Genomic DNA, 11,782 nt, shown 5'->3' with positions numbered 1-11,782 from the left:
CCTGAGGGCATGTGGCCACCGCCAGAGAAAGTGTCTGACCTGCGGCATCCCGGCAGCACAGCCAGGTCCTGGGCAGGAGGTCTGGGACATGTGAGAGACAGACTGTGAACTGCCCTGACATTCCAGAGATGGCTGTTTGGAGTTTCCCCGTGCCATAGAGTGGGGTGACATGTTTTCCTTTAACTTTTCCCATTTTTCCTTATTGTTTTGAAAAAATGATTGCTGTTTAATAAATTCTATTTGCTTGAACTATATGTGATGATCAGTGGATTAGGGAAGTGCTCGGAGCAGAGACAGTACCCAAGAGTGGAGACACCCTAGCCCCTTGTCCTAAGTGACCACAACAAGATTGGGGGCCAAGCCCCCCAAGAATCCTGGGCCCAGCTTTTTTTGGGTCACGAGGACTCTGCCACACAGGAGAGTGGAAGGGGAGCCCTCAAGGTCAGGCAGGGCTCTGGGAAAAGGAAGTGGGAGTGAGGACTCAGATCCTTTCCCTAGCCCATTCCACCAGGGTAGTGTATGAGCCAGGAAAATTCCCCACAGGAGCGGGACTGTTCACCCGATTACATCAGTTAGAAATTCTTCAAAGGACTCGCCTTACTTCTGTCTTCTAAGGTGAAACTTTGACCCTTCAAATGTTGTGCTATTTTGCCATACACAAGGCTCTTCAAATTTCTACAAAACTGTAATAAACGGCTCTGTCTGCCTGACTGAGGCTATGTCTGCACTACCAGCTGTGCTGCTGTAAGGTCTCCCATGTAGCCACTTTATACCGATGGGAGAGAGCTCTCCTGCCACCATAATTAAACCACAACAAATTAGTGTCTCCCGCTGACATAGTTCTATACTCACTGGCACTTTTGTTGGTCACGTGGATGTTTTCTACACCCCTGACCAACAAAAGTGCTAGTGTAGACAAAGCCTGAGTTGCATGCTATTAAAGACATACATTGTACCAAGTCCTGAAATGTATAAGAAGATTGCAATTTTCTGCTGGTCTTTCTCATCAAACCCATCTGCTTGCAAAGATTATCTCAAAACTCTGCCTGAATTTCTTCCCAGATTCTCCTGCATTACCCAAGAGTTTCAAGTCCTTGGGGGCTTTCAGTTGTTCCATCTCCCGGATGGATCCTTTGTTTCTTCACCACAGCCCTGTTACCTCTGCCCTCACCTCTGGTCTCCCCTCTGGTACTGAGGTTTTCTTGGGAATTCATGAGAAGGAGGCTCAGTCTGCACTCGAAGAAGGGAGGTGTGATTAGAACTAAAGCAGGGTTACAAAAGCTAATGGAGAGCCACGCGCTCCCAGCTGTGTGTCGGGTGCAGCCGCCACTCAATGGCCTGTTCTCACTAGTCCCAGTTTAGCTCCCCTGAACACGTGCTCTGCTCTTAAAAGCCCAGGACACACTTCTAACAGCCAGGGCAGGGCTGTGCATTTCAGCTGTCTCACCCCCACCCAGCAGCCTGTGTAATCCCCCATTCTTAGTGCTGTTCCTCCCCCATCTCCCCACCTTCCCCTTTTGTGGTTTGTTACACACAGTACCTGTGTCTTGTCTGAATTTGATTGATAAGCTCCTTGGGGCAGGGGCTGTTTCTCTTTCAGTGTTTGCGAAGGGCCCCACACAAGGGGCCCTGAACTGGGGAGGGGCCTCTGGAGGTTTCCACAACACAAATAATGATCATAAATAATTAACATAATAATGCAGCCAAATCAGGGCCTCCCCCCGCCCTTTGCCTTCAGCTATAGAAGAAGGTCAAACCATGCTGGCCAACTACAGAGCGTTTGTAACTTGAATACAGGTGGACACGACACTCCTGTTGCCCTTGTCAGGAGAATTCAGTCAGATCCATTTCAGTGCTTAAAAATCCAGGTGCTCAGCACCAAGAAATACCCCGATTAGCCAGAGGAGCAGGCAGAGAGTTCAGCTGTGGAAATCCAAGTGTCCTCCAGCTGGAGCACTCCTGGAAAGACTGACTCAGCCTGGAACATTCGATTTCAATTCCACCTGTGAGACACTGGGAAGAAATGAACCAAGAGGGAGAGAACAAATCCAATGGAAACACTAATCCAGTTTTTATCCTGCCTTTAGCCACACCCCCTTGTTCCATGGCAGCTTGGGGGGAAGAGGAGGCCTCTGTCCCAAGCCGGTCCCCAGCCGCACTCTATCCACAGGAACAGTTTATTGGTGTTGCTTTTCCTAAGTCTGTTCCCCCGAATTGACCCCAGTGATGCGTTGGCAGGTTTCTGAGTGGGACCAGAAGTGGAGTCCCGGAGTTCAAACCTCACAGATGTGGGGAGCTCACAACCTCCAGCTAGATCTGAAAACCTCAGATTCACCTTGAGAGGATGGCGAAGGCTCAGGCTCCCTCTTCCAGCCTTTCCTCTGCATCCCACCCAATGAACAGCCCCTGCCAGAGCGGGAGTCCATTTTCCTCTTGGTGTGACAGAGAGATCATGGTTATGGCAGGGAAGTCAGGATGCCTGGGTTTTGTCTGTTATCCTGCCGCCCTGTGTGACCTTGGCCAAATAACGTCTTCCTGTGCCTCAGTTTACCCATCTGTTTAATGGGGTTATGGTCATAGTGTCTTTCCTTTGCTAGGTGTTTTGGACAATCTTCAATGAAAGGTGCTGCACAGTCTGATGATAGTTACTAGTGAGAATTTCTGATATCGAATCCCTTAGTAACAGCACCGTGTGCCTGCAGAAAGTGCTGGTGTCTCCCCACAGGCATCTTTCTATAGACCTGTCTGTCAACTATTTACCCATCGCTCTTGGGACTTACAGGGTATCAGACCCTATAGAGTTTTAAGCATTATCCCTAGTTTTCCTACTATTGAACTATAATTTGTAAATATACACAAATGCACAGAGCAGCCAATTCCTCTCTGACTCAGCACAGAGCCCCAGATTTCTCATCTCCCTTTGGGAAGGTCCCTTAATTACTGTTTACACCTAATGCTGGATAAAGAACACAGAAGCCCAGACAGGCTTGTCTTCAGCCTGTGTGCATTCAGTTGCTTGCTTATTCACTAGAGGCTGAGTGAACCTCTCTGTGATTGCACAGAGCTATATTATAAATGGTTCGCACCCCTGTGTTGGCTCTCGGTGTGGGATGCTGCTGCAGATGCTGGGGTGAGAGACGTGTGGGACACGGCTACCTGAGGGGGATTCCCAGAGAATACACTTCCATCTAAGAATTCACAGGTACCCATCTCTTGGTGTGGATCTCACCTGCTTAACAAACCCAGTAAAAAGTGGGCATAATGGGATAAATATTAGGTGTGTGGTCCTTTCCACTCTGCACAGCCATTAAACATCCAAGGGCACTTGCCACAGGGGATGAGTTTGCTTCATTATCATGGGTTAAAATGTCCATCTTTGCTGTGCCCTCCGAGGCTGATGGCCTCCAGCCCCAAGGTGGCTGCACTTCACTGGCACAGTGGATCCTTCAGGATGAAAGGTGTTGGTAGATGGACAATATAAGGCAAAATTCTGAGGCCATGGCCCATAGTTTACCCAGGCCCCATTGAGGCAAAACTCCCTTTGGAGTAAGAACTGAGTAAAGACCTCAGTAGCCAGCTGTATGTTAATGCAGAGACACTGTCACCTCCTCCTCTTGCATTTCAGGGCTCTGGTTGTTAATAGGGGAGCAGGGGCTGTTACCTGACTTTTATCTCCATGGAGGTGCTTGGGCTCCTCACTTGAACAATTATAAGAATTTTTCAATATGGGCAACACATCTTTTCTCCTAGCTTCATTTGAGAATTCAGCTCAAACGTTATGATGGATACTCGGAGAGAAGGCTTTGGATTCTTCGACCATGGGATGGTGTTCCAAGAAGGAGGAGTGCTGGGCAGGGACAGGCTCCACCTAACGAAGAGAGGGAAGAGCATCTTCGCCAGCAGGCTGGCTAACGTAGTGAGGAGGGCTTTAAACTAGGTTCACCGGGGGAAGGAGACCAAAAAGCCCTGAGGTAAGTGGGGAAATGGGATCCTGGGAGGAAGCACAAGCAGGAGAGCGCAAGAGGGGAGGACTCCTGTCTCATACTGAGAAAGAGGGACGATCGATGAGTTATCTTAAGTGCCTAGACACAAATACAAGAAGCCTGGGAAACAAGCAGGGAGAACTGGAAGTCCTGGCACAGTCAGGGAACTATGATGCGATTGGAATAACAGAGACTGGGTGGGATAACTCACATGACTGGAGTACTATCATGGATGGATATAAACTGTTCAGAAAGGACAGGCAGGGCAGAAAAGGTGGGGGAGTTGCGTTGTATGTAAGAGAGGAGTATGACTGCTCAGAGCTCCGGTATGAAACTGCAGAAAAACCTGAGTGTCTCTGGATAAAGTTGAGAAGTGTGAGCAACAAGGGTGATGTCGTGGTCGGAGTCTGCTATAGACCACCAGACCAGGGGGATGAGGTGGACGAGGTTTCTTCTGGCAACTAGCAGAAGTTGCTAGATCGCAGGCCCTGGTTCTCATGGGAGACTTTAATCACCCTGATATCTGCTGGGAGAGCAATACAGCGGTGCACAGACAATCCAGGAAGTTTTTGGAAAGTGTAGGGGACAATTTCCTGGTGCAAGTGCTGGAGGAACCAACTAGGGGCAGAGCTTTTCTTGACCTGCTGCTCACAAACAGGGAAGAATTAGTAGGGGAAGCAAAAGTGGATGGGAACCTGGGAGGCAGTGACCATGAGATGGTCAAGTTCAGGATCCTGACACAAGGAAGAAAGGAGAGCAGCAGAATACGGACCCTGGACTTCAGAAAAGCAGACTTTGACTCCCTCAGGGAACAGATGGGCAGGATCCCCTGGGAAAATAACATGAAGGGCAAAGGGGTCCAGGAGAGCTGGCTGTATTTTAAAGAATCCTTATTGCGGTTGCAGGAATAAACCATCCCGATGTGTAGAAAGAATAGTAAATATGGCAGGCGACCAGCTTGGCTAAACAGTGAAATCCTTGCTGATATTAAACGCAAAAAAAGAAGCTTACAAGAAGTGGAAGATTGGACAAATGACCAGGGAGGAGTATAAAAATATTGCTCAGGCATGCAGGAGTGAAATCAGGAAGGCCAAATCACACTTGGAGTTGCAGCTAGCAAGAGATGTTAAGAGTAACAAGAAGGGTTTCTTCAGGTATGTTAGCAACAAGAAGAAAGTCAAGGAAAGTGTGGGCCCCTTACTGAATGAGGGAGGCAACCTAGTGACCGAGGATGTGGAAAAAGCTAATGTACTCAATGATTTTTTTGCCTCTGTCTTCACAAACAAGGTCAGCTCCCAGACTGCTGCACTGGGCAGCACAATATGGGGAGAAGGTGACCAGCCCTCTGTGGAGAAAGAAGTGGTTCAGGACTATTTAGAAAAACTGGACGTGCACAAGTCCATGGGGCCGGATGCGCTGCATCCGAGGGTGCTAAAGGAGTTGGCGGATGAGATTGCAGAGCCATTAGCCATTATTTTTGAAAACTCATGGCGATCGGCGGAGGTCCCGGATGACTGGAAAAAGGCTAATGTAGTGCCCATCTTTAAAAAAGGGAAGAAGGAGGATCCGGGGAACTACAGGCCAGTCAGCCTCACCTCAGTCCCTGGAAAAATCATGGAGCAGGTCCTCAAGGAATCAATTATGAAACACTTAGAGGAGAGGAAAGTGATCAGGAACAGTCAGCATGGATTCACCAAGGGGACGTTGTGCCTGACTAACCTAATTGCCTTCTATGATGAGATAACTGGCTCTGTGGATGAGGGGAAAGCAGTGGATGTGTTATTCCTTGACTTTAGCAAAGCTTTTGATACGGTCTCCCACAGTATTCTTGCTGCCAAGTTAAAGAAGTATGGGCTGGATGAATGGACTGTAAGGTGGATAGAAAGCTGGCTAGATCATTGGGCTCAACGGGTAGTGATCAATGGCTCCATGTCTAGTTGGCAGCCAGTTTCAAGCAGAGTGCCCCAAGGGTCGGTCCTGGGGCCGGTTTTGTTTAATATCTTTATTAATGATCTGGAGGATGGTGTGGACTGCACTCTCAGCAAGTTTGCCGATGACACTAAACTAGGAGGCGTGGTAGATACACTAGAGGGTAGGGATGGGATACAGAGGGACCTAGACAAATTAGAGGATTGGGCCAAAAGAAACCTGATGAGGTTCAACAAGGACAACTGCAGAGTCCTGCACCTAGGACGCAAGAATCCTATGCACTGCTACAGACTAGGGACTGAGTGGCTAGGTAGCAGTTCTGCAGAAAAGGACCTAGGGGTCACAGTGGATGAGAAGCTGGATATGAGTCAACAGTGTGCTCTTGTTGCCAAGAAGGCTAACGGCATTTTGGGCTGTATAAGTAGGGGCATTGCCAGCAGATCGAGGGACGTGATCATTCCCCTTTATTCGACATTGGTGAGGCCTCATCTGGAGTACTGTGTCCAGTTTTGGGCCCCACACTACAAGAAGGATGTGGAAAAATTGGAAAGAGTCCAGCGGAGGGCAACAAAAATGATTAGGGGTCTGGAGCGCATGACTTATGAGGAGAGGCTGAGGGAACTGGGATTGTTTAGTCTCCAGAAGAGAAGAATGAGGGGGGATTTGATAGCAGCCTTCAACTACCTGAAGGGGGGTTCCAAAGAGGATGGAACTCAGCTGTTCTCAATGGTGGCAGATGACAGAACAAGGAGCAATGGTCTCAAGTTGCAGTGGGGGAGGTCTAGGTTGGATATTAGGAAACACTATTTCACTAGGAGGGTGGTGAAGCACTGGAATGCGTTACCTAGGGAGGTGGTGGAGTCTCCTTCCTTGGAGGTTGTTAAGGCCCGGCTTGACAAAGCCCTGGCTGGGGTGATTTAGTTGGGAATTGGTCCTGCTTTGAGCAGGGGGTTGGACTAAATGACCTCCTGAGGTCCCTTCCAACCCTGATATTCTATGATTCTATGAACAATTCAGCCGGAAGCAGACACCCAGCATGTGAAATTTTAGTCGAAATGTTTAAAGTTTGGCAAACTTATAAGCAACTGAAAATGAGGTCTCCTAATTGAAGGTGTCAGACAGCCTTAACTAACAGTGGTGCCCCCAGCACTACCTACAATGGCCCATCCATTTGTGAATCCCATTCAACTAAACTCTTTGCTCCAGTAACGTCTGTGGTAAGGAGTTCCACAGGCCAAATATGGATTACATGAACAATTTTCCTTTTTCAGTGTTATATGTTCAGACTATTAATGGAATTCAATGTTCCTTTGTCCGTGTGTTGTAAGACAGAGTAAATATAAATGCATGATCTACTTTCTTTATTGATAGGTTCATAGGGTATAAGGCTGGAAGGAAACATTAGGTCATCCAGTCTGAATTCCTGTATGACAAAGGCTATTAAATTTCACCCAGATACCCCTGCATTAAGCGCTATGACTTGTGTTTGACTAACGCCTGGTCTACACTGGAGTTTTATATCATAGAATCATAGAGCCACAGGATGAGAAGGAACCGCCAGGGTTAGTTAATCTAACCCCCTGCCAAGATACAGGATTTGTTATGTCTAAGCCATGCAGGTCAGATCACTGCCAGCCCCGTTTAGAAAACCTGCAGTAAAGGAGCCTCCTTGATTTTCTGAGGCGTCTGTTCTATTGTCCTCCTGTTCTTACTGTTGGGCAGTTTATCCTGAGATTTAATTTAAATCTGCTATGCTGTAGTTTGAACCCACTGCCTCTTCTCCTGCCCTCAATGGTAAGAGAGAACAACTTTTCTCCATCTTTTTTGTGGCAGCCTTTCAAGTATTTGAAGACGGCTGCCATGTCCTCCTTAATCTCCTTTTTCCAAACTAAACATACCCAGTTCCTACAGCCTTTGCTCATATGGCTTTAATTCTATCCCTTACATCAGTTTTGTCTCTCACAGTACTCCAGCTGAGGCCTAATCAAGACCACCTCCTTTGACTTGCTTGCTATGCCTCTGCTAATGCATCCGGAAATTGTATTTCCTTTTTTTTGCAAAGGAAACAAAACCACACCCCTGAGAGATGTAGCTATATCAACTTAACCCTGATATAGTTGCATGGGGTCGATGGAAGAATTTTTCTATCCACTTAGCTACCACCTCTTGGGGGGGTGGATTACCTACGCCGATGCGAGAACCCCTGCCATGGGTGTATGTAGTGTCTACACTGAAGCGCTAAGGCAGCGCCACTGTAGCATATTAAGTGTAGACAAGTCCTCAAGCAGATCTTCCAGAAAAAACGTCCAGTCTGGATCTACAGACATGCGTAGCTGGAGAATACACCACTTCCCTTTGCAGTATGTGCCATATGTTAATCACCCCCAGGCCTAAAAATTTGGCCCTTATTTCCAGCTGGTATTTGTCTGGCTTTATCTTCCAGCCATTTCGTCTTAATCTGCCTTTCTCTGCCTGATTATAGAGTCAGTGTGTGTGTATGTATGTATGTGTGTGTATATAAATATATAAATATAAATATATATATATTTATATATATACACATATAGTGATGGGCCAAGGCCAGATGGCTATAGGAAAGTAGTGAGAAACAGGTATGTTAGTCCCAGGCTAAACAAATCCCTCTTACAATGGTAACCAATGGCAGTTGCTCCAGGTTAATCAAGTCACCTGGGGCCAATTAAGATCCTTCTACAAAGTAGTGGAGACAGATAGTTTGATTGGGACACCTGAATCCAATCAAGGGCTGGCTGGAACTAGTTAAAAGCTTCCCAGTTAGTAAGTTAGAGGCACGTGTCAGGAGCTGTAGGAGGAAGCCGCGCTGCTGGGGAAAGTGGGTAGTACAAACCCTATTAGGCAAAAGGAAGGAGGTCCTGTGGTAAGGGTGAAGAAGATGCTGAGGAATTGGGGGGATGCTGTGGGGAAGTGGCCCAGGGAATTGTACTCATCCTGTTTCAAAAAAGTCAGTTACCAATAGCTGCTAGTATTAGGGACCCTGGGCTAGAGTCCAGAGTAGAGGGCTCCCTCCCTCTCCCCGATTAATCACAGAGACTGTGAGACAACAGAGACGGTGCAAGGGAGGGTTGCTTCTTCCCACCTCCCTTGCTGGCTTATGATGAAACTAGCTCAGTAGGCTGTGACCCTTGCCTCTAGAGAGAGAGGGGCTACCTAGATGATCATAGTGAGCCTCTGAGGCTAGCATAATCCGCCAGGAAGCGTGGGACCCACTGAAACAAGGTTGGAGCTTTGTCACTATATATATATATATAGCTTTCCCCCCCTTAACTGCTGCCTTCCCTTTGCCACCGAATAGGGTTTTTAGCCAAAGTTGTCTACTCTTGACTGCGGAATTGTGGCTTATTAGCTGTCTAACAAACTCTCCGTAAACAACACCCAATTCTCATTCACATTTTTCTCTTGACATTTATCCTCCCAATCAGTTTTGCTGATAATTTGCTTCAGCTTTGGGGAATTAGCCGTTTTGAAGCACGAAGTGTCCATAGATATTACTGGTTGGGAACTGTTCTCTATTTGTCGATTTGAATGTAATCAGTTCCACTCTTTATTTTCCTCTCCTCTATCATAAGCCCCCTTCTTTGTCTCTTCTATAAACTAAACTGTCCCAGACTTTTCAGTCCGCATATGGCAGCCTCCCCCGTTCTCATAGTGTGTCTCAGAAACCCCCTTTCTATCTGCTATATCCTTTATAGAGACTGGGTGTCCAAAACTGAGCACATGTCCAGAGCAGGGTATTCTCCATTCCATTCCTTAGGCATCCAAACATTGTCTTCGTTTTGGCCACTACTGCAAATGAGCAGGTGTTTCCGTCGAGCTGCAATCAATGACGCCCAGGTCTTTACCCTGAGTGTGTTCTAGTTGGGATGTTTCCCTCTGATATATGTTTATCAAAGCTTTGGTTTTTTTCCACATTCCGATTTTGATCAACTGGGTGAATGGAGAACTCCCTACAGGATGGACTCTCTAGTCTGGGTTTCATTGCATTAAGGAACAATGATGGATAACCAGTATCCACACTTGTGTTTCCTGCTGGTGCCTATTAAGGTTTCCCACACCACGATGAATAGGAATTATTGAGGCAGGGAACACCATAAAATATGGAATTGGTATTTGTAGGGCCATGTGTTCATAATTCATTTATCTGAATAATATAAGTATCATTTTTCTGTGTGTGAAGAGCAACCAAGCTGCTTCACTCATTAGAACTGCCTCCAGTACTACATGTAATGTCTTCAACTAACATTGTCTCTCCATCCAGGCATTTGTACTGTGACCATCACCCTTCAGCTTGGGCACATACAGTACATGCAAGAGACATCGTTCTGACTCTGAGTTGAACACCTTTTCCCCTACTCCATGTCGGATTCCAACGCAACTGACTTCACCAACCCCTCTACCTTCATCCTGCTGGGCATTCCTGGGCTAGAGGCAGCCCACGTCTGGATCTCCATACCCTTCTGCACCATGTACACCATAGCCATCTTGGGGAACTTCACCATTCTGTTCATCGTGAAGACAAAATCAAGCCTCCATGAGCCCATGTACTATTTCCTCTGCATGCTGGCCGTCACTGACTTGGTCCTGACTACCTCAACCATTCCCAAAATGCGGAGCATCTTCTGGTTCAATTCCAGGGAGATCGATTTCAGTGCCTGCCTCACCCAGATGTACTTCATTCATTGCTTCTTAGAGATGGAGTCTGGGATCCTTGTAGCCATGGCTTTGGATCGCTATGTGGCCATCTGCCATCCCCTGAGACATTCCACCATCCTGACAAACCCCGTTGTGGCCAAGATCGGCCTGGCCGTGATGCTGCGTGGGTGCATAGTCATACTGCCCCTTCTTATCCTGGCGAGGCAATGGCCATATTGCAGAACCAATATCATCCCCCAGCCGTACTGCGCACATATAGCTGTGGTGAATCTGGCCTGCGCCGACACCCGCATCAGTAGTTACTATGGCCTCTTTGTGCTATTCTGTGTGATGGGTCTGGATGTGATTTTTATCACCGTGTCCTATATCCAGATCCTCAGGGCCATCTTCAGCCTCCCCACAAAGGTTGTCCAGCTCAAGACTTTTGGGACCTGCAGCTCCCACATCTTTGTCATTTTAGCCTTTTACATCCCAGGTCTCTTCATCTCCCTAATGTACCGGTTTGGCCAGAATGTGCCTGAGTATTTCCACGTTCTCATTGCCAACGTGTACCTCTTGATGCCCCCCATGCTAAACCCCATCATCTATGGGGTGAGGACCAAAGAGATCCGGGGCAGGCTGCTCCAGCTCTTTACTCATGAAGGGGGCTAAAGTTTTCTCCTGGTGCTCTGTCTCTCAGACTGACCTCCATGAAGAGCTGGCTGGTGACATGGTGCTGGGCCCTCTTCCCTAAATCACTGACTGGACAGTCAAAGTGACATGAATCCCTTTCCTGACCTTGCTGTGCTGTGTCAGCGTGACAGACTGGGGAATTGGTTTATGTACAACTCACTAACTTACAGGATTATCACTTTTCTAATTACTGGTAACTGGACCTCTGAGGCCACGTGCCCTTCACTGCCTATTCCCCAAGCTCCTGGCCCCTGCACCACCTCTTTCCACAAGGCCCCTCCCCCATCCCAAATATTCCCACAAGGCCCTGCACCCTTCTCCACCTCTTCCCCCACATCCCCAACTCTGTTCTGCCACTTTCCCCAGAGTCACAGCCCTGTTGCTCGGTCCTTTCCTCCCCAACCCCATAAACTTTCTGGATCATCTCCACCTCCCTCCCCACTCAGCTGCGCTCCCTCTGCTCTGGGGCTGGGACAGGAGCAGTTGCAGGCTGACAAGGAGCCTGCAGT

The 11,782-nt window shown here is 47.8% G+C and overlaps 1 pseudogene; it reads left to right on the top strand.

Moving 5' to 3' along the window:
* The first annotated feature begins 10,253 nt into the window (after positions 1-10,253).
* Positions 10,254-11,252, top strand: LOC135893279 (olfactory receptor 52R1-like; annotated as a pseudogene).
* Positions 11,253-11,782: the final 530 nt, after the last annotated feature.

This window comes from Emys orbicularis, chromosome 1 (genome assembly GCF_028017835.1).
Source record: "Emys orbicularis isolate rEmyOrb1 chromosome 1, rEmyOrb1.hap1, whole genome shotgun sequence".
Taxonomy (NCBI): domain Eukaryota; kingdom Metazoa; phylum Chordata; order Testudines; family Emydidae; genus Emys; species Emys orbicularis.
The sequence above is the reverse complement of the archived record's forward strand: the minus strand, read 5'-3'. Positions and strand labels throughout refer to the sequence as shown.